General features: G+C 35.4%; 1 pseudogene; it reads left to right on the top strand.

The window, feature by feature from the left end:
- The first annotated feature begins 224 nt into the window (after positions 1–224).
- LOC132371278 (akirin-1-like) lies at positions 225–19,604 on the top strand (annotated as a pseudogene).
- The last annotated feature ends 506 nt before the right edge of the window (positions 19,605–20,110 follow it).

The following is a 20,110-nucleotide window of genomic DNA, read 5'->3' as shown; positions in this document are numbered from 1 at the left end:
AACATTAACAGGAACTTGGAAGAAGTTGAAACCAATGCACATGGATGACTTTGAAGGGTTCAAGACTTCAGTGGAGGAAGTAACTGCAGATGTGGTGGGAAAAGCAAGAGAACTAGAATTAGACGTGGAGCCTGAAGATGTGACTGAATTGATACAATCTTATGATAAAACTAACAGATGAGGAGGCACTTTTTATGGATGAGCAAACAAAGTGGTTTCTTGAAATGGAATCTACTTTTGGTGAAGCTGCTGTGAATATTGCTGAAATGACAATAAAGGATGAAGAATATTATATAAACTTAGTTGATAAAGTGGAAGCAGGGTTTGAAATGATTGACTCCAATTTTAAAAGAAGTTCTATTGTGGGTAAAATGCTACCAAATAGCATTACATGCTACAGAGAGATCCTTCGTGAAAGGGAGAGTCAACTGATGCCACAAATTTCATTGCTGTCTTGTTTTAAGAAGTCGCCACAGCCACCTCCGCCACCTTCAGCAACCACCGCCCTGACCAGTCAGCAGCCAGCAAAAAGATTATGACTCCCTGAAGGTTCAGATGACAGCACTTTTTAGCACTAAGGTATTCTTTAATTAAGGTAGGTACATTGGTTTTTTTAGACATAACACTATTGCACACGATAGACTACAGTACAATGTAAACATAACTTTTACATGCACTGGAAAACCGAAAATTTGTGTGACTGGCTTTATTTTGATATTCCCGTTATGACATATACCTATAAACATCTCATTTGAACCTCATAACAACCACAAAAGTTAAGTACATATTATTATTAAACCATTTGATAGATAAGAAAAGTGAGGTTATAAGAGGTAAATGTTATTTTTCTTAATGTCACTTAGCTGATAAATATCAGAAGAAGAACACAAATGCAGGTATTCAGACTCAAAATTTCAGTATGCACTAGTCTCTGATAGGATTTGCAAATATAAAGATGAATGAAATATGTCCTGTCCTTCAGGAGCACACAATCTGTTGGCATATAATTATGCTTAGTGTTCTGTGGGTGTGGGAAATGGTGGAAGCTTTTAATTCAGTTTGACCTAGTCTGAAAGAATTACTGAAAACTGTCATCCTGAACTGAGCCTTTAAGACTGAATAGGAGTTTGCCAGATAAAGTCTATTGGAATGGGATAGGGATATTCTTTCCCAAATAACAAAACAACATGAGGCAGGAAGGAGAGTAGACTCAATTTCAGAAAGATAGAAGAGGAATGAAATAGCAAGTGTCAGTAGATGAGCTGGAGAGTTAAGGTAACTGAGGAATTTGAATGAAAGGGTTTTTATCTGGTATGTTATAAGTAACTATTAAAGGGCTTTAAGAAAGTAAGGATGACATTGCATTTTTTCAATAGATTTCTGGTAAGTGTGAATATATTTGAGGAAATGAGCCTAGGGGCAGGAGGTCCAGTTAGTTGTCTATAAAAATTACCCAGTAAGAGATGTTAAAGGCCTGGATTAGGATAACAGGAGTAGGATTGGACAGGAAAAGATATTTGAACAAGATTAAGTGGGTAGGAGTTTACAAATGATTGGATTTGGGAATGAGTGATTCTAGGTTGATAGAGTGAATGGAAGATAATGGGATCCCCAACTGAATAAAGGAGCACATGTAAAGCCAGTTTTAGAAAAGAAAAAGTGCTTAATTTGGGACAGAATTAGTGATGTTAAACATGTTCTTATGAATTTAGACCTTCAGAACAGCAGGAGAAAAACTTGGTACTACATAAATTTGGAAGTCCCCTAAATATTTGTGAACATTAAAAATGAGAGTAAATTATATCTTCCAACAATTGCATATCACGTGAGAAGGGCAATGAGCAGAAAAAATAAATCTGAAGAACACTAAGAATTAAGTATCAGAGAAAAAAAAATCGGAAAATATGAGGAATAAATGGCACGGTATCAGTAGAGTTTCAAGAAGAAAGGGATGGTCAACAACTTCAAATATAGATAGTTTCAGTAACTGAAGGTGATATTTGGATTTGGCAAAGGTTAGAACTTTTTTGATAAAAAATCATCTTCAGGGGTTTCCCTGGTGGCGCAGTGGTTGAGAATCCGCCTGCCAATGCAGGGCACACGGGTTCGAGCCCTGGTCTGGGAAGATCCCACATGCCGCGGAGCAACTAAGCCCATGAGCCACAACTACTGAGCCTGCGCGTCTGGAGCTTGTGCTCCGCAACAAGAGAGGCCGCGACAGTGAGAGGCCTGCGCACCGTGATGAAGAGTGGCCCCCGCTCGCCACAACTAGAGAAAGCCCTTGCACAGAAACGAAGACCCAACACAGCCAAAAATAAATAAAATTTAAAAAAAAAATGGGACCTGGGAGGCATATTTAAAAAAAAAAAATCATCTTCAGAGGTTTGTTCTTCCTTTGAATCCTCTGGGGAAATTCTTCTTTCCCTAGCACTACAGAATGGTGATTGTTTTTCCTGCTTTATTAATTCTGCAATGAGGTGCAGAGAATGACGTCAGTAAGATAAGGATTCCCTGGCCCCCTCACTGTCCACTTCCGTCTTGGCAGTTTCCACTCTCAGTTTGAATCCCTGAATGGAAATATAATGCTCAATAAACAACTTCTGACTGTGGGATTTTTAAACCAAGCTAGTAAGTCACATGCAGTCTGTAATTCAGCTCTGTATGAATGGAGGACTACATATCCCAGAACACTGCTGCACGTAATCCACACACTCCTCTTGACTTTTTGCTTGTCGACAATGTTCTCTCTGTGTAGACTTTTCCTCCTAGGAGGTACTGCCATTATATTAACACCTATTTCTGTTCCTGGTGGTTAGTGCAGTGAATATACACTTTTTTTTTTTTTATTGCCTGGCACCTAAAGCCCCTCTTTAAAATGGAAACTTCGTCACCTTTTGAATCCCGGTGAGAGGAAGAGTTCAGAACTTCTACTGAAGTTGACGGTTTCAGCTACTTGCTCTCCCAGTGTTCAGATGACTTGCCTGATTTCTCTCAGATCCATTTCCTTCCTTCCTCTGCTCAGCTAGCTCTGTATCACAAGAAACTACAACAAACTTCTGGAGAGGTTAGGCCAATGGAAGGCACTGATGGAGGTTTGGAACTTGGAAGGCATGCAGAAGCTAGGCAGGGTAATTGTGTCTCTATTATTCTGTCTCAGGCAGCATCTCTGTCACATCTCGTCCATAGCTCAGTCTCCCAGGACAATTTATCCCTCAGGGTCTCAACTTTCTCTAGGCATTCCTTAACTTATTTTTAGTTCCAATCAAATCTCCCTCTCTTCTGAGCTCTGGTAACACCCATTTTTCCTCTAGCCCCAGGAGTGTTACTAGCTTCCTTTTGTTCCTTAATTTCTGGATGGGCCCACTGTCTTCCGTTTGGCTACTCAGCTCTTCCAACCCTGCATTACAGATCCAATATATTTGTAAGACTAAATGGTTTCTTGGTCTTATAACTAGACTAGACCCTGACTACCTCACTCAGCCTCCTCTGTAGCTGGGGTGCAGGTCTGTGTCTCAGAACCCATCAATCATACGCATTTACTCTGGACTTTGGAAAGGTTGCTGTTGCCATGATAAAGAGACAGCTAGACAGAGAACCCTCTCTGGCTGTTACATGAGTTTCAATGTTGGCTGCAGTGTTAGTGATGCTAGTGATGGTGTCCACTGCCCCATTCCATTATTTTCAGGGGTACAAGCTGCAGTGTCCTGTGGCTTGGAGCACTGTTACCTCCTCACCGAGTTTCTCAGCCTTCTAGGAAATTCTATACACTATGCTTCTAATAAATTCTTTGCCTAAGACAAGAGAATTAGTTTCTCTTGCTTGCCACTAAGAACACTGACTGATACTATTGAATCCTAGGAGTTACAGTCTTAAAACCAATATAGAATAAGAAAATGTAGGCAATTCCCTGGTGGTCCAGTGGTTAGTACTCTGCACTTTCACTGCCCGGGTTCGCTGGGGAACTAAGATCCCGCAAGACGCACGGCGCGTCTAAAAAAAACAAAATGTGAGAGAAATAGTTTTAAGAAATGAGCCTGATTCTGGCCAGCTCTGACAGTTCCAGTGCAATTCTACCTGACAGCATCCTTGAGTCCCAGATTTAGGGACAGCAATTTGGGATGTTCTGGGTCAGAAGGCAGAGCAGGTATAGTACAGAGGTATCTGTAAATCTCTCCAGACACCAACTTAGTTCTTCTCTTTAGTTTGTAGCATTGTTGCCCAGATTTGTGTATCTACATTCAGGGCTATTTCAGTGGAAATTTAGGAGATGACTTGGCATTGCTCATTAGCCAAAATGTCACTGCAGTGCCCAGTCCCTGTAAGTCATGCTGCAATTGTTTATTTGGCTGTCTCTCTAATGGGACAATGAGCTCCTTAGCAACAAACATTGTGTCACTTTGCTCCACATTCTAAGACCTAGCAGAGAACAGGAAAGATATTCAGCAAATATTTACTGAACAAATGAATGGATTCTGGAAAACCAGACTGAGAAACTAAAATTTTGTTCTGTTTTGTTTCTGAAAATACAGTCACTGAATTTAGAACATTGTGTTTGGAAAGAGTACACAATGCTTTTTAGTTCAGCTATTCTCCAGACTCCTCCAGGCTTCCTCCCTCATATTTCTTTACAATACCCCTCTTGTGATTGTTCAATAAAATGTCATCTCCACGAAAACCTTGTAAAGTGTCAGTTATTCCTTCCTCTGTGGTACAATATCACTTTGTAATTATGCTGATTATAAGAATTGTTGTATCAAACTGTGTAATTTGTCTAATTGTCTGTATCCTCTATTAGACTTGGAATATTTCAATGACCAGAACCATGGTGCAGAACCTGCATCAATCCTTTGCACAATCTCAGGCATATTTTAGGACCAAGGTTCTTCATAGATTAGTTGGAGGGATTCAATGAGACTGATTTTCTTTTTAATGCATGCAAAATTTCATGCAGACATATGCTCTTTTTTGAAGAAAAGGTCCATTTAGTGTTTTTAAATGTTTGTTGTATTTAATGTAATCAATCTACATATCAAATATGTTTTTGTTTGATTATATTTTAATTTTTTCAATACAAACTGCAATACATTACAACACTAAATCTGATACAGTGTTGTTTTCATGGGCATTCTTTCCATAGTAATATGTAAAATGTTGGGATAAAAGAAGAGAAAGAAAAACAAGGAGAAAATAATCTGTTCTCTAGATTATTGTTCTACAGATTATTATTTTTATTATAATGTTCTACCCCATCTCCTTTCTCTCCACTAGGCAAGGGATTTCTCCACACTGTGCTAAGATGTTACCTATTATGAAATGAGATGGAAAGAAAAGCACTGAAGTAATAGTTCTGACTTGACTCCACTGAGGCATTAAAGTCATTTCAACTAAATACTCAATTTAAAAATATATTGCTGATTTTTCTCACCAGAGTTTTTCAGTCCACAGTTCTTTATTTGAACTATTTGAGGTCAGATGGGTTTTCAAATGCTGTATTTTTTCTAAATACTAAAAAGGTAATAAAACGCATTTACTGCCTATTAAGCAGCACCCTAGCAGAATCTGGGACAGCATCCCAAGATCCAACACACTAAAAATGCTGTAGAAAACTGTATGGATATTCAGACTGAGAAAGATAAGTAAAGACTATAAATAAACCAATGTCATTCTTTGAAGTCAAATTTTGAAGCCAAATTAGGTCAGGTTTTGCAGCCAAAAAAAAATTAGTTTTCAGACTTATTTGGATCTTGGAAATCAAGGTTTGTATTCAACTTGCACTACTGGGCTCCTTATCATGAATTTTTCAATTGAATTATTTTTCTTAAACTATATCAACTTCAAACTCATAATGGAGCTTATGGAATGCTATCACTGCCAAAAGAATAGTAGGTGAAAAATAATGAGTTATAGGGAGTGTGGAGAGAAGAAAACTCAGCATCTTAAAATGTTAACTACTACAAAAATAATTCAGAGTTTTAGAATTTATGTATGTCACATACCTAAATACACAAACATGCACACAAATACCAGATAAGCAACAGCAAACATAGAGCACTAAATGGCATACAGGCATGGCCAAGGTTACTTTGGATGCTGTATGTTAGAGGTTGAATGAGAAAGTACGGGGGAAAAAATGGGATATGCAACAAGGAGATTGTCATGGTCCCCATAAACTTACCATAAGGATATCAGACTCACCAAGCAGTTTAAAAAAAAGAAAGGGCCAAAACCTTCTGAATATTCACAAATGTTCAGAACAGAGGTATTCACAAAACTTCTGCTTATTGTGGACTTAGTGGTTAAATAGTCTTTAGCAGAAAGTTAAGGTGCAGTTTCTGGGTCAGTCGTTCTAGTTAAAGTATCTCTTTTCCCTTGATTTTCACAGAAGGACCCGCTCTGAATGATGTTTTTAAAAACTATTGGGAAAAATTTCGCTGAGAAATTAAGAGATAAGCAAAATAAGCATCCTATTAAAAAGTAATTTCAGATGACTAGAAGCAAAATATACAACGACGAGGATGTGAAAAACGAAAGAGCGTTCTTTCATGCCTATCATGAACATTTTAAGTTAAATGCTTTTTTAAAAAAAATTTAATTGTACTGTCAACAATAAGGACCTTCTCAAGAGCATATTAATCAAAACATGGGGACCTAGTGCACTCATTAAAATGTTTCATTATTCAGACAACGTGTGTCACCTATTGATTATTATCAGTTACAATTCCTAACACAAAACTTAGTCACATTTAAAAATCAGGTTTAGCAAAGTCATTTTTGGTAATAATGTCCTTATAAAAGTATTTCAAAATCATAAATTTTATACATATATATATCCCTTCAATGGTATTATTTGCCTGAACTCAAATTATCAAGTGGATGTAACCAAACTAGCATGGGACACAACCAAATTCTACTTGCTCCTTACAGAGAGGCGAATCATACCGCTGGGATCTGTGATGCTGGAGACCATATTCTCCACTGATACAATTTTCCCCCAAATATCCATTCTTTTCCTCGGAATATCCCGCCATATTCTTTCATCATGAGTTATTAAAAGAAACCCCTCTGAGGAAACAGCAGTACCTATCAGATCACTGATGTGACGGCTTGAGCAGAGTGACAGATGGCACATGTGCTTTACACATTCTAAGAGTAACATAATTATAATCGATGATTGTCCTATCTTCCACATTTCCCCCAGGGAATACTTCTTTCCTTGTTTGACTTCTTTTCTTGTTTGCTCAGCCTCTCTCTGGAATTTTTACTTTTTCAATTCCCTGACTTCATATTGTTCCTTAATTCCATACCCCTTGTTCTTCTGCCTCCTTAGGAGTCCAGTCTAAAGCAAGCATATTAGAACGGGAAATTTAAATACAATGGCATTAGAAGATAACTAAATAAATGAATATAGCCTTTTCAAATGACAGGATTCTTGACTGAGAAACATTCTAAGATAAAATGCAGCTTACTAATTACCATAATTATGTTGTTTATATACATTAATATATGTATACAATGCGTGCAAGACTTTACTTGAACTAGCGTTCACTGTAAGCAAATATTAGCCAACACTTATTTTAAAAAGAGCTATATTAAAATTTAAAATGAAAATTAATACAAAACAGAAATAGAAAGAGACTCAGAAAAGGAAGAGAAAGAATGTGGATGGCATTTATAGAGAAAACAGTATCACTGAAATGGTTACTATATTGTATCATTTTGAAATCATAGTAGAAGATGCCGCTGATGACTCCACCCCCACAAGTCTGGGAAACAGAAATATCACAGATGTTTTTCAAGTAAATTGATGAAACACTGAAGCTTCTGAAAATTTCTGGATAGGAATGGTTTGTGGAAGTGGTTGCTCTCACCCTTTCCCCACCACTCTCAACACACACATCCACACACATATATACAACATGAAGTGTCATCATACCATTATTACAGCATATCAAGAAGCCGCTCTATGTTTGTTAGCTTAAACAAATGTATCATTGAACTCATCATTTTTATTATAAAATAATTCATCTCTCTTCATAGAGTTTCTACAGACGTCCATGAAATTTCTACGCCAAGAACTCAAGAATTTAATAGGCAACTCACTGATAAAAAAAAAATGAAAAGAGAAGATAAACTTTTTTTTGAGAAGCATAAAAAAGTACTAGTCTAAATTAATAGAGAAATTTCTACCTGCTGTGATCAGATTCATCTATTTAAATATTACTTAAGAATTCATTTTTAGGGCTTCCCTGGTGGCACAGTGGTTGGGAGTCTGCCTGCTAATGCAGGGGACGCGGGTTCGAACCCTGGTCTGGGAGGATCCCACATGCCGCAGAGCAGCTAGGCCCGTGAGCCACAATTACTGAGCCTGCGCGTCTGGAGCCTGTGCTCTGCAACAAGAGAGGCCACGATAGTGAGAGGCCCGGGCACCGCGATGAAGAGTGGCCCCCGCTTGCCACAACTGGAGAGAGCCCTCGCGCAGAAACGAAGACCCAACACAGCCATAAATAAATAAATAAGAATTTTTTAAAAAAAGAATTCATTTTTAAATTTCTATTATCAGGATTAGTTCCATTATGTAAACGCATAGTTCTTCTAAGAAAAGGTTTGACATTAGTGTATACAGTTCACAAAAGTGTTTGCTAATGATTCAGAATTTGCATGTAAATATGCATAGTGTTACAATGCTTGGGGAAAGGAAAAAGTGAAAATAAGAATACAGCTACCAGGGACTCCCCTGGTGGCGCAGTGGTTAAGAATCCGCCTGCCAGTGTAGGGGACACAGGTTCGAACCCTGGTCCGGGAAGATCCCACATGCCGTGGAGCAACTAAGACCATGCACCACAACTACTGAGCCTGTGCTCTAGAGTCCACAAGACACAACTACTGAGCCCGCGTGCCACAACTACTGAAGCCCACACACCTAGAGCCCATGCTCTGCAACAAAGAGAAGCCACCACAATGAGAAGCCCGCACACAAGGAAGAGTAGCCCCCACTCACCGCAACTAAAGAAAGCACACGTGCAGCAATGAAAACCCAACGCAGCCAAAATTAATTAATTAATCAATCAGTTAATTAAAAATAATACAACTACACATATTCTACTTGATATAAATCTCTGTCGATTCAACACTGTCTTATCAACTGATAGATGATAATGCCTTTGAACATATAGGCAATTGAGGGGAGCACACTGCAGAAAGTTAAAAATTGGTCTAATCCTAATTATTTTGATAGTTCAGTTGTAACCAATGCTATGCAGATTCCAGACAAGCACATGAAAATGAAGTGATGTGGAATATGTAGATAAACTGTCATGAAAAACCCATTAGGGGAAAAAAAATAAGATTACAGTCTCACCAAACACTGGCCCAAAAGGAGGGAATTTAAAAGAAGCTATAAACCTCCAAGTATTTAGACAAGTTATAAGTAAAAGTTTATGGTATGTTGGGTGAGTATCAAATAGGGATCACCACAGTAAGCAAGTTGTCCATTTAGCACAGAACTCTGAAGTCATGAAAAATGGATATTGTGTACTATCATTCCTGGTTGAAATTATTCCTGATAATCTGGAAGGTGAAATGAGTTTTTTTCAATTAGAATTTGTTGAAGCACATTTGATTGTGACAGATAAACTAGTATCTTTTCTTTTAATCTTTCAGCTGAACTCAAAATTCATCCACTTGAAAATTATCTTCCACTAAAAATCTATGCCTCTTCCTCCATCTTTCTATCCACCTCTAATGTTCTCCACGTCAGATTTCAGCACTATCTTCAGACAAGTTACTGTAACCCCACACCACTCTCTTTTAACAAGCTCTGCTCTGTCTTACCTATCTATACCAAATGTTTGAGGTTCTTCTGTAGGTTTATATTCTAGTAATTAGAGAAGAATATTAAAGATTGAGCATCTAAAAAAGTTATACAGTTGCTAAAAATAATAAAGTTCATAAATGAAGTTAGCTCATTATTTCCTTCCTTCTCCAACAGCATCTTAATTTACTTTGGAGCTACTCCTACATAGCACGTTTCTCTGTCTTCACTCACAGATGTTGCATAGTTTTCCCTACATTTGTAGGTTCTCACCCACTTCTCATATTCTCTCTCTTTCAGAACCAGTTCACACTGAGGTTTATTAATAATTGTCATAGATATAAAGTATAAAAGGCCTCAACTGAATTTCAGCATCACCTTTTTGCAAGAAGGACAGACATCTGAGGTCATTCCAGCAGAGATCTTAATTTACTTCATAAAGAAGAGTAGAACAACTGTCCTCTGGCATAATATTGTAATCTAATCACTGGAAATTCTGTTTTCCTCAGTTTCATCCGAAAGACCATTTAACAAACCTGAGTTTAGCTCACTTTTTTAAAATATGGAAAGGAACAAATATAAAGTTGGAAGCAACAAAACTATAAGCATTGTTAACTTATAAACTTCAAATGAAAAAAAGAATGTAAAAATATTTCAGATTCTGAAATATTTCACATTCAAAAAGCAATATATATTTCTATCATAATTAATATTTTTATCGTTGAAATTTTTAGACTTTAAAAAATCAGATATTCCAGTATAGTTTAATTGTCATTGTTTTTGATTATAACTAGATATTAATCACTATAAAGTCTTCAAATTTTTCCATTTAGTGGTGTCATTTTAGATTACTAAGTTAAAGTGGCTCTTTTACATGAAATCCTTAAGAGAGGAGATTATTAAAATATGGGTTAACTCATGTTCTTCATAAGTCTAAGAAGCAAGCAGAAAGAAGAGCAGGATAAAGTACACTTACAACATGAAAGAGCTGGAAATTATGAAGTGACTTGTAAGGGATTTTAAATCATACTATAAAAGGGACCCTTGAGTTAAGGAAAAAATTCAAATTAGTTATCCTATTAGAGACACAGTACAGGAAAAAATTGCAGATAGGGCAAATATTTTATTCATAACATGCTAACTAAAATTTTAAAAGCTGAAGTAATATCTTATACATATGCCTCAAAGATAAATATTAATGAATAAAAGAAATGTCCATACTGGTGAATGGGAAAAAAATCTATAGTAGCAAATCAGCCTTTGGGGTTTTTTTTGTTTGTTTCCTTTTCTTTTGTCTGCTATGTGATTTCAATAAAATTAAAACTCTTTGAGCATTTTTCCTATGCTCATATTTTATGACAATGTCTAAGTGAAGCGCAGCTGGCATGCTCCAAGCTCCCAGCCACCACTGATCACACCAATGGATCTAAACAGTCTTTCCTCTTCTCACACATGAGTAGAATCTCACTCTTTAGTGGACCAATACAACAACTGATTAATACATTTCTAATGAAATTTATATACCATTTTTATGTATTTATCTCATATCCTATCCCTGTGTATTCCCTACTGCCAAGAACAATAAGTTTAATTTAGTAACACTAAACTCAAGTAAATTAGTATGTCTAATTGACTCTAAGTTCTGATTTATAAAAAAAGCCTCTTCACTAACTGAATGTGTTTGTGTGTAGAACTTTTTGGGACCTTGTGCAAACTAAAGTCACAATGATATTTCCTATTACATATTCCTGAAAGGAAGCAACCTCAGTGATAAGAACAGAAGGGTCTAGCATAATGTTTGAGCAATGCAAATGAAAAAAAGTCAGTGTCACAATCCCTAAGTATTTATAACTTTGTGTGGAAATTATATTACTGTTAAGAAAACATTTTAAAATACACTGCCTGGTATCAAAGTATGTTTGATTAAAAGTGTTCATATTTTAGACTCAGAATGATGGATTCAAAAAGCATTTTATGAAGCACAATTTTTTTTTATTTAAAAGAATAAGTAAAACATAAAAGTTTAAGATATATGTTTGTTACCACACTGCTGCTTTTTATAGGGGATGAGTTGTGAGCTATTTGGATTAAGCTATGGAATGAATTAAAATTTAAAATGTCATTTTCAACCAATATCTTATTTATCTTTACAGTCCTTCTTGCCCAGTACATAGCATAGTGTTTCTTTTTCTTTTTTTCTTTTCTTTTTTTTTTTTTTTGCCATAATTGGTACCTCTAAATATTTTAAAATTAAAATCTGTTTAGGGAGTAAGAAAAGTTCATTTATTATAAATGATCAGAGATGGAGAAGTTTTAAAGATAGCTCTGTATCTATGTGACTGGGAAACAGAATCATCTGAAAAAAATAAACAAAAAAGTTTCTGGTGGACTGATTATTGACTGAAAGGCAACTTTATGTACTCTGCTCTGTGACTCCAGGGTTGAGAATTTGCAAACTGTATTTCCCAAATTCTCTGAAAATAGGAACCACTAGAAGGTATGTTGACTTTCTCCCCATGGTTTAAGATGCTCAACAAAACTGTTTATATTCCATCCCACTTAGAGAAAAAAACTTCCTTTTAGGGATGTCAACTAAATATTCTGCCTATTTTTGAACTTTATATAAATGTTTTATGGTTTGCTTCTTTAGCTCAACATTATGTTTGAATTATTCACCTATCTTGTTTAACACATAGCACTAGATTATTACTTTTCACATCTTTAAAAGATGTCATTATATAAATACATCACTAGTTTTTTTATTCAATGTAATGTTGATAGTCATTTGGGTTGTCACCAGTATTAAAGTATTCCAAACGTTACGTCTATGACCATTTGTGTTCACTGTTTAGCAGACTCTTCTACAAAGTGATTGTACAAATTTGCACACCAACTCAGCAACATATGAATATTCTAATAGCTCTATATCCTCTATAAGACTTTTTAAATGTTGGTCAAATTTGTAAGTGTGTAGAGTTATCATATGATAGTTTTAATCTGCATTTCCAAAAATATTAATAAGATTGAGAACTTTTTAATCATCTATAAGAAGTAAGTTGCAAGTTCAAGGGGACTAAATACATTAAACATGTTTAAAATTCTTGAGCTGCCCAGGAAGAGATAAAAGTACTAACTCACATATGAAAATTCAAGAATGCATACTGTAATTTGTACATATAGTAAAAGCACATACAATTACTTGGCTGCTAGAAGAAAAATAGAATAATAAAAATAATCAATTCGAAATACGTTAAGAAAGGTGAGAAAAAGGAACACAGCACAGGTGGGAAAAATTCAAAAAATTGTACAATGGCAAATTTAGATATTAAATACCAATTATTCTACTAAATATAAAATTCTATATATTCTAATTAAAATGCAAACATGTTAATAAAAATTTATTAACAATTAATGAAAAATAGTTTCCACAAGACATATAAAATGCATGGATTTAAAATTTGAGAATAAAAAGATAGAAAAACATATACCAGGTATAAACTAACCAAATGAAAGCTGAAATAGCTATATTAGTATCAGTGAAAAATAATTTCAAGTAACAGTGTAATAATATAAAGTCCTAAAAATAAATTTTATAATATAAAAATTTAGGGCTTCCCTGGTGGTGCAGTGGTTGAGAATCTGCCTGCCAATGCAGGGGACACGGGTTCGAGCCCTGGTCTGGGAAGATCCCACATGCCGCGGAGCAACTAAGCCCGTGAGCCACAACTACTGAGCCTGCGCGTCTGGAGCTTGTGCTCCTCAACAAGAGAGGCCGTGACAGTGAGAGGCCTGCGCACCGTGATGAAGAGCGGCCCCCGCTTGCCACAACTAGAGAAAGCCCTCGCACAGAAACGAAGACCCAACACAGCCAAAAATAAATAAATAAATAAATAAAAATTAAAAAAAAAATTTAATTCACCAAATATATGTAATATCCATAAATTTATATGCAACTAATAGCAAAGCCTCAAAACATATAAAGTAACAAAACAGAACCTTAAAAAATGGCATAAATAATTCCACAATTACACAAGATATTTTTAACCCATGTTTCTCAATAATTGAAAGGATAACCAGACAAATAGTAGTAAACATATAAAAGATTTGAAAAGTACTATTAACAAACTTCATCTAATCGACATAATATAGAACACTATTGGTAACAACTGAAGAACAAAATTTTTTGCAGAACAGAAATTCTTGCCAAACAAAATTCTCAAGTGAACATTAAATACTGATCAGATCTGAGCATATGCCTCACCAAAACCAAGTATCAATAAAAACTAAAGTACTGAAATCATCTGGAATATGTTCTCTGGCCAAGTGCAAAGTTAGATAACTTTTAATTCCTCATAAGTTTGGATATTAAGAAATGCACTTCTAAGTAATCAACTGGGTCAAAGAAAACATGACAAGAAAGAATTAGGAAATAATTTAAGTCACATTTTACCATTTTCCAATGTATGCAGGTGTGTGAAAAAATAGGGTATTAGATTAAAACAATTAAAACAACCATAATAAATATGTTTGGACCCTTAGGGAATTAAAAAAATAATATTATATTCAACAATACTATTATATAAATAAATTTTAAAAATTATTACATGGATATGATGATGTTTCAGTTAAATAGGAAAATATTCTTATTATTAGAGGAACATAGCTTTAATTTTTTTCAGAGGGTACTGTCATAAAATTTAAAATTATTTTCAAATAGTTCAGAAAATAATAGACCTATCTACTGATGAGAAAGAGAGGACAAATAAGACAAAAAGTTAACAATTTGTAAAAGGATACCTCTACTTCTTGTATTATTCTTTTTGTTTGCCTCCATCTTCACAATTTTTCTTTTTTTTTTAAAGATTTTCTTTTTGATGTGGACCATTTTTAAAGTCTTTATTGAATTTGTTACAATATTGCTTCTGTTTTATGTTTTGGTTTTTTGACCTTGAAGCATGTGGGATCTCAGCTTCCCAACCAGGGATCAAACCTGCACCCCCTGCATTGGAAGGCAAAGTCTTAACCACTGGACTGCCAGGGAAGTCCCCACAATTTTTCAAGTAAAATTTTAGTGAAATTTTTGAGGGATAAAGCTCAGGCTGTGGTCAGAGGCAAATTTATAACCTTCAAATAGAACTAGTGATGAAGAATAAAATGTAAAAATCTCAAGAATCTAACCAAGAAGTTAGAGAAAGAAAAGCAAATTATACATAAGACACAAGCAGAGATGAATAACTTAGAAAGCAAATATCCAAGAGAGGGTATAAACAAAGTCAAAATATGATTCTCTGAAAAGATTAATAAAACTGAAAAACCTCTGACAATATAAATAATATAAATGTAAAATGTAAATGTAAAACATAAAAAACCACCTTAGGAATAAAAAAGGTATAACTGTACATTCTACAAATATTAAAAACTAATTATTAAGGATAATTACAGATATTAATTCTACAGATATTAAAAAGTAATACTGTTATGGATTGAACTGTGTCCCCCAAACTTGATATGTTGAAGTCCTCTTTGCAGGTATAGTCAAGTTAAGATGAGGTTATTGGGGAGAGACCTAATAGAGTATGACTGGTGTCCTAATATAAGGGGAAGTTTGGACATAGAGACAGACATTCACAGAGGGAAAATAATGTGAAGAAACAGAGGGAATGCCACTTACAAGGAAAAACTGAGCTATCAGAAGCTACTAGAGAGGCATGAAACAGATTTTTTTCTTACAGCCTTCAGGAGAAGCCGATCCTGATAATGCCTTGATTTCAGACTCCTAGCATCCAGAACTGAGAAAATAAATTTCTAAGACACCAAGTTTGCAGTACTTTGTTATAGCATCCCTAGCAAACTAATACAGGTTGTATAAACATATTTTGCCAATAAATTTAAAATGTTGATAAAGTTGACAAATTCCAAGAAAGAAACAATAAAAATTAAAACAAAAATAAATATAAAATTAGAATAGTTTAATAATTTTAAGGAAGTGAAACCCAAAAATAAAACCTTCCCACAGAGACATTTCAGGGCTTAATCAGTAGATGGATTCAGTAATAAATCCCAGGAAATATTTCTGGAAAAAAACTATACAAATTTTTGGTTTTCAAATGTGATATGTTTTTTGCTCCCTAATATGTTGATATTGTGAATTACATCATTTGTTTTTCAAATGTATATCAGGCTTGAATTACCAGGATATATCCCTCTTTGTCATGATATATTATCCTTTTATATATTGCCGGATTTGATTTGCTAATATTGCGCAAAGGATTTTCTACATCTAAGTTTGTGAGGGACATTGTTCTATTAATCTTTCTTTGTAATGTCTTTGTTTGGTTTGGGTTTTGGCCTGATAAAAATGAATTGCAAAATGTTTTCTCTCTTCCTTTTCTTGGAAAAGTTAATGTAGAAATAGTAATATTTCTTTTTTGAATGTTAATTAGAATTTTCCAGTGAAGCCATTTGGTCCTGGAGATTTATTTCTTGAAAAATTTTATTTATTAATTTGGTTTCTTTAATAGACATACAATAATTCACATTATTTAATCTTGAGTAAGGTTGGTTTGTGTCTTTTAAGGAATTTGTCCATTTCATCTAAATTGTTAAATTTATGAGCATAAAGTTGGCTATAATATTTTCTTATCTTTTTAACATCTGTAGGATCTATAATAATATCCTTTTTTCATTTCTCATTTAATAATTTGTGCCTTCTCTTTTTTTCATGGTTATTCTTTCTAGAATTTTATTAATTTTTAATATTTTCAAAGTACCAGCTTTTGTTTTTTTTTAAATATCTCTTTTTTTTTCTGTCTTCAATTTCATTAATTTTTATTTTGTTATTTCTTTCCTTCAGCTTGCTTTAGGATTAATTTTTACCTTCATTCTTCTCACTCTCCAAAATGGTGGCCCCATCTTCCTTTCATGTGCTACTGTAGGTAAGGCAAGATTCAAATAACATCTTCTAAGAACCTGTATTTTCTTATACATCAGGGTAGTTGCCTGCCTAAGACCTCAGTTTTCTGATGGGTTCTAAAGTAATGACTTTGTAGATTATCTGGAGTGATGATGCTCTTTCCAGCTTTCTACATCCTGGGAAAAAGTCAGAAACTCTTTTAAAAAGTATTGTTCTCACTCCTTTTCAAATTAGATAATTTCTATTCATCTATCTTCAGGTTCACTGACACTTTTCTTTGTTACCTCTATTCTTCCATTAAGTTCATCCAGGGAATTTTGAAAATTTTAAATATTATTATATTTTTAAATTCTAAAATGTCCATTTGTTTCTTCTTTATAATTTCTACTTTTCAGCTGAGATTTCCTATCCTTTAATTTATCACAAGCACATGCCATATTAAGCACAGTTAATTTATATTCTTTTATGATAATTCCACCATTTGGGATATCGCAGTTGATTTTCTTCTCCTTTGAGAATAATGCCATTTTCCTGGTTCTTCTTATGTTAATTAATTTGGAATTTATCTTGGACATTGTGAAAATTGTGTGGTGGAGAATCTTGATTTTGTTATATTCTTCTGACAAGCTTTGATCTATTTTTTAGCAAGCAATTACCTTGATTAGGCTCCAATTGCAATCTCTGTCTCACTTGAAATAGGTAGCAACTCAATTTTAAGTATAATTTTTTTTTTTTTTTACCTTTTAGCCAGGATGCCTGCATGTGCTATTTTTAGACCAGGTAGAGACTTAGGTAGTGATTGTACACAGAACACAGGGTTCTCCTTCTATACTCTCTCCTTTCCAGGACACTCTTCTCATTCTCCAGCACAGGCAATGCACTTTTTATTACAAGTTCAGCTGTCTTTCTCTGTGCTGTGAACATGGCCCACCCTCAGGCCAAATCCACAAAAATGGACTAACCTATGTCAGGACTTTTCTTCAAGTATCAACTTCCCTCCAAAATCCGCCTTTTTTTGTTCACTCTCTGGAGCCCTCAGAGTGGTTGGTTTTTTGTATTAGTCCAGAGTTGATTCATATCATTTTGGAACAATTAGAATGGTAGAGGTTTACTCTGACAAATGGTCAGAGAACTCCACAAATTCTCTTTTTAATGCAATCTTCTATTTAGTCCATTAATGCATTCTAAAATTTGATGATAATCTCTTTCATTTCCAAATCTTTTGTTGCTTTTTCTTGTTATTCTTGTTGTTCTTGTTATTCTTTTATGATTGGGCTGATAATTTTTGATGGTTTCTTATTCCTTTTTATGTTTATGGTTTATGGTTTTTAAATCTATATTTTATTTCTTGAAGCAATTTTAAAACAATTATTTTATATTTTGTATTAAGTAATTCCAATATCAAGAGTTCTTAGAAATATACGTATGCTGTTTTGTTAATTTTGTTCACTCTTACTCATAGGGGCTTTATTCCTTGTACATTTGGTTAACTTTATTATGTGCTCATATTAGGCTTTTTAAAGGGAGATCATTTGCATTTGTTTCTGTCGCATGTCTTCCAGTTTTATAAACTCAGGGCCACTTCAGTTTTTCAGCTTAGGATTCTCTGGACCTTGAAATTAGAGTAAATTTAATTTACAATTAATGTAAGGAAGTCCTATGGTTACAAATTCTCAGAGTTTTTTATTTTCCCATTCTGAATCTGCGTAAAATAGACAAGTTATCTTGTCATTTTCCTTTGCTGGCAAGTTAGATTTTCTATCACCCTTTCATTGGCATTACAGCCATTTGAGAGTTCTTGCTTTATATGTGGGTCTCGATTCCAACTCGTCACTTTGTAAGAGTCCCAGACATTGTATTAATTTCACCAAAGAGTCTATAAAAATCAAGTCTAGTTCTTAGCAAAAGTAAATGTCCCAAAGCAGCCACAGATTCTATGTGTCCTTACTATTTTGGTTATGTTTCTCAACTTTTTAATCTCAGCTATCAATTTTATAGCCTATTTGCATTAATTTTTCTGCACCTAAATGTTTTATGATGACAGTGTTTTTCAGAATATCTAGTCACCCACCATATTGGTAGAAAAAGAAATTCTATACTTGGCTGCCGATGCTGGAGCCGCCATTGGAGCCGGCCTGGCTTGCGAGCTCCGCTGAGGAGCGGGAGGTTGGGCCGCAGTTACAGCGGCGTCGGCTCCCGGTGCCTGGCCCTTCGGCGGCACAGCGTGCGGGGCGACGTGGAAGCGGCCCATGGAGTTCGAAGCGGCGCTGCTGAGCCCCGGCTCCCCGAAGCGGCGGCGCTGCGCCCCTCTGCCGGCCGCACTCTGGGCCTCAGACCCCCGGACGCCGAGCCGCCACCGCTGCTTCAGGCGCAGCCCGCCCTGCCCGGCAGCGAGCGGCGCCTTCCAACTGCGGGGCAAATTTGTCAGAACATAAAACAAGAATATAGTCGTTATCAGAGGTGGAGACGTTTAGAAGTTGTTCTTAATCAGAGTGACTGACGCTTGTACTTAGGAAAGTCAGCCTCACTCAGCGCTCACAGCACCTAGTTCTCCAGGTTCCTCTTGGATGAAGAAGGACCAGCCCACCTTTACCCTCCGACAAGTTGGAATAATACGTGAGCGTCTCTTAAAAGACTATGAAGATAAAATTCGGGAGGAGTATGAGCAAATCCTCAATACCAAACCAGCAGAACAACATGAATCTTTTGTGAAATTCACACATTATCAGATTATGTGATGATATGGGACAAGGCCAACAAGCTACGTGTCCTGAAGCTTTCTTGCATATCTGGGTACCAGGTTTGACCTCAAGAGATGGCTGCTGTACACTTTTTGCAACTGGTTTGATATCACATTTCAGCTCCAACTTTGCATCCTGAGAACACTTAAATGTTTCTGCAGGTCCATTTTATACAACTTGAAAGACCTTAAAACTTTCCGGTTGCCACAAGCATATCTTTCTTTTCTGCTCATCCAATAAACAGCTGTGCCCTACTGTGATAGATTTTCCAAACAAAAATACCTGGAGCAGCAGTTTAGCAAAATATGCCCTCAGTGGCACTCAACAAATGGAGTTTCCCCAAGTACAGTTCTGTAAGAAGTGTGTGTGAGAGTGTGTGTATGTGTATTTTAAGTTATTATTTGTACTGTGCAAATTTTTTTGATTTTGGGGATTCTGGCTGTGAATTTGATGCACGACAATTATGGTTAAAAACATTTCCTTGGTCTACAGAAGATCATTAATGTTTTGTGACCATATAAGTTGTAACAGTGGATTGTTTTATGTGTAGGTATTATTGTTAAATACAGGGACTGTTTCCAGGCACAGAATTTGAGTCATAAGTTAGGATGGACATTAGATGTGATTATGACGACATAGCAAAGG

The sequence above is a fragment of the Balaenoptera ricei genome, chromosome 9, assembly GCF_028023285.1.
Source record: "Balaenoptera ricei isolate mBalRic1 chromosome 9, mBalRic1.hap2, whole genome shotgun sequence".
NCBI classification, from domain to species: domain Eukaryota; kingdom Metazoa; phylum Chordata; class Mammalia; order Artiodactyla; family Balaenopteridae; genus Balaenoptera; species Balaenoptera ricei.
Note: the sequence above shows the minus strand (reverse complement) of the source record. Positions and strands in the feature narration are given on the sequence as shown.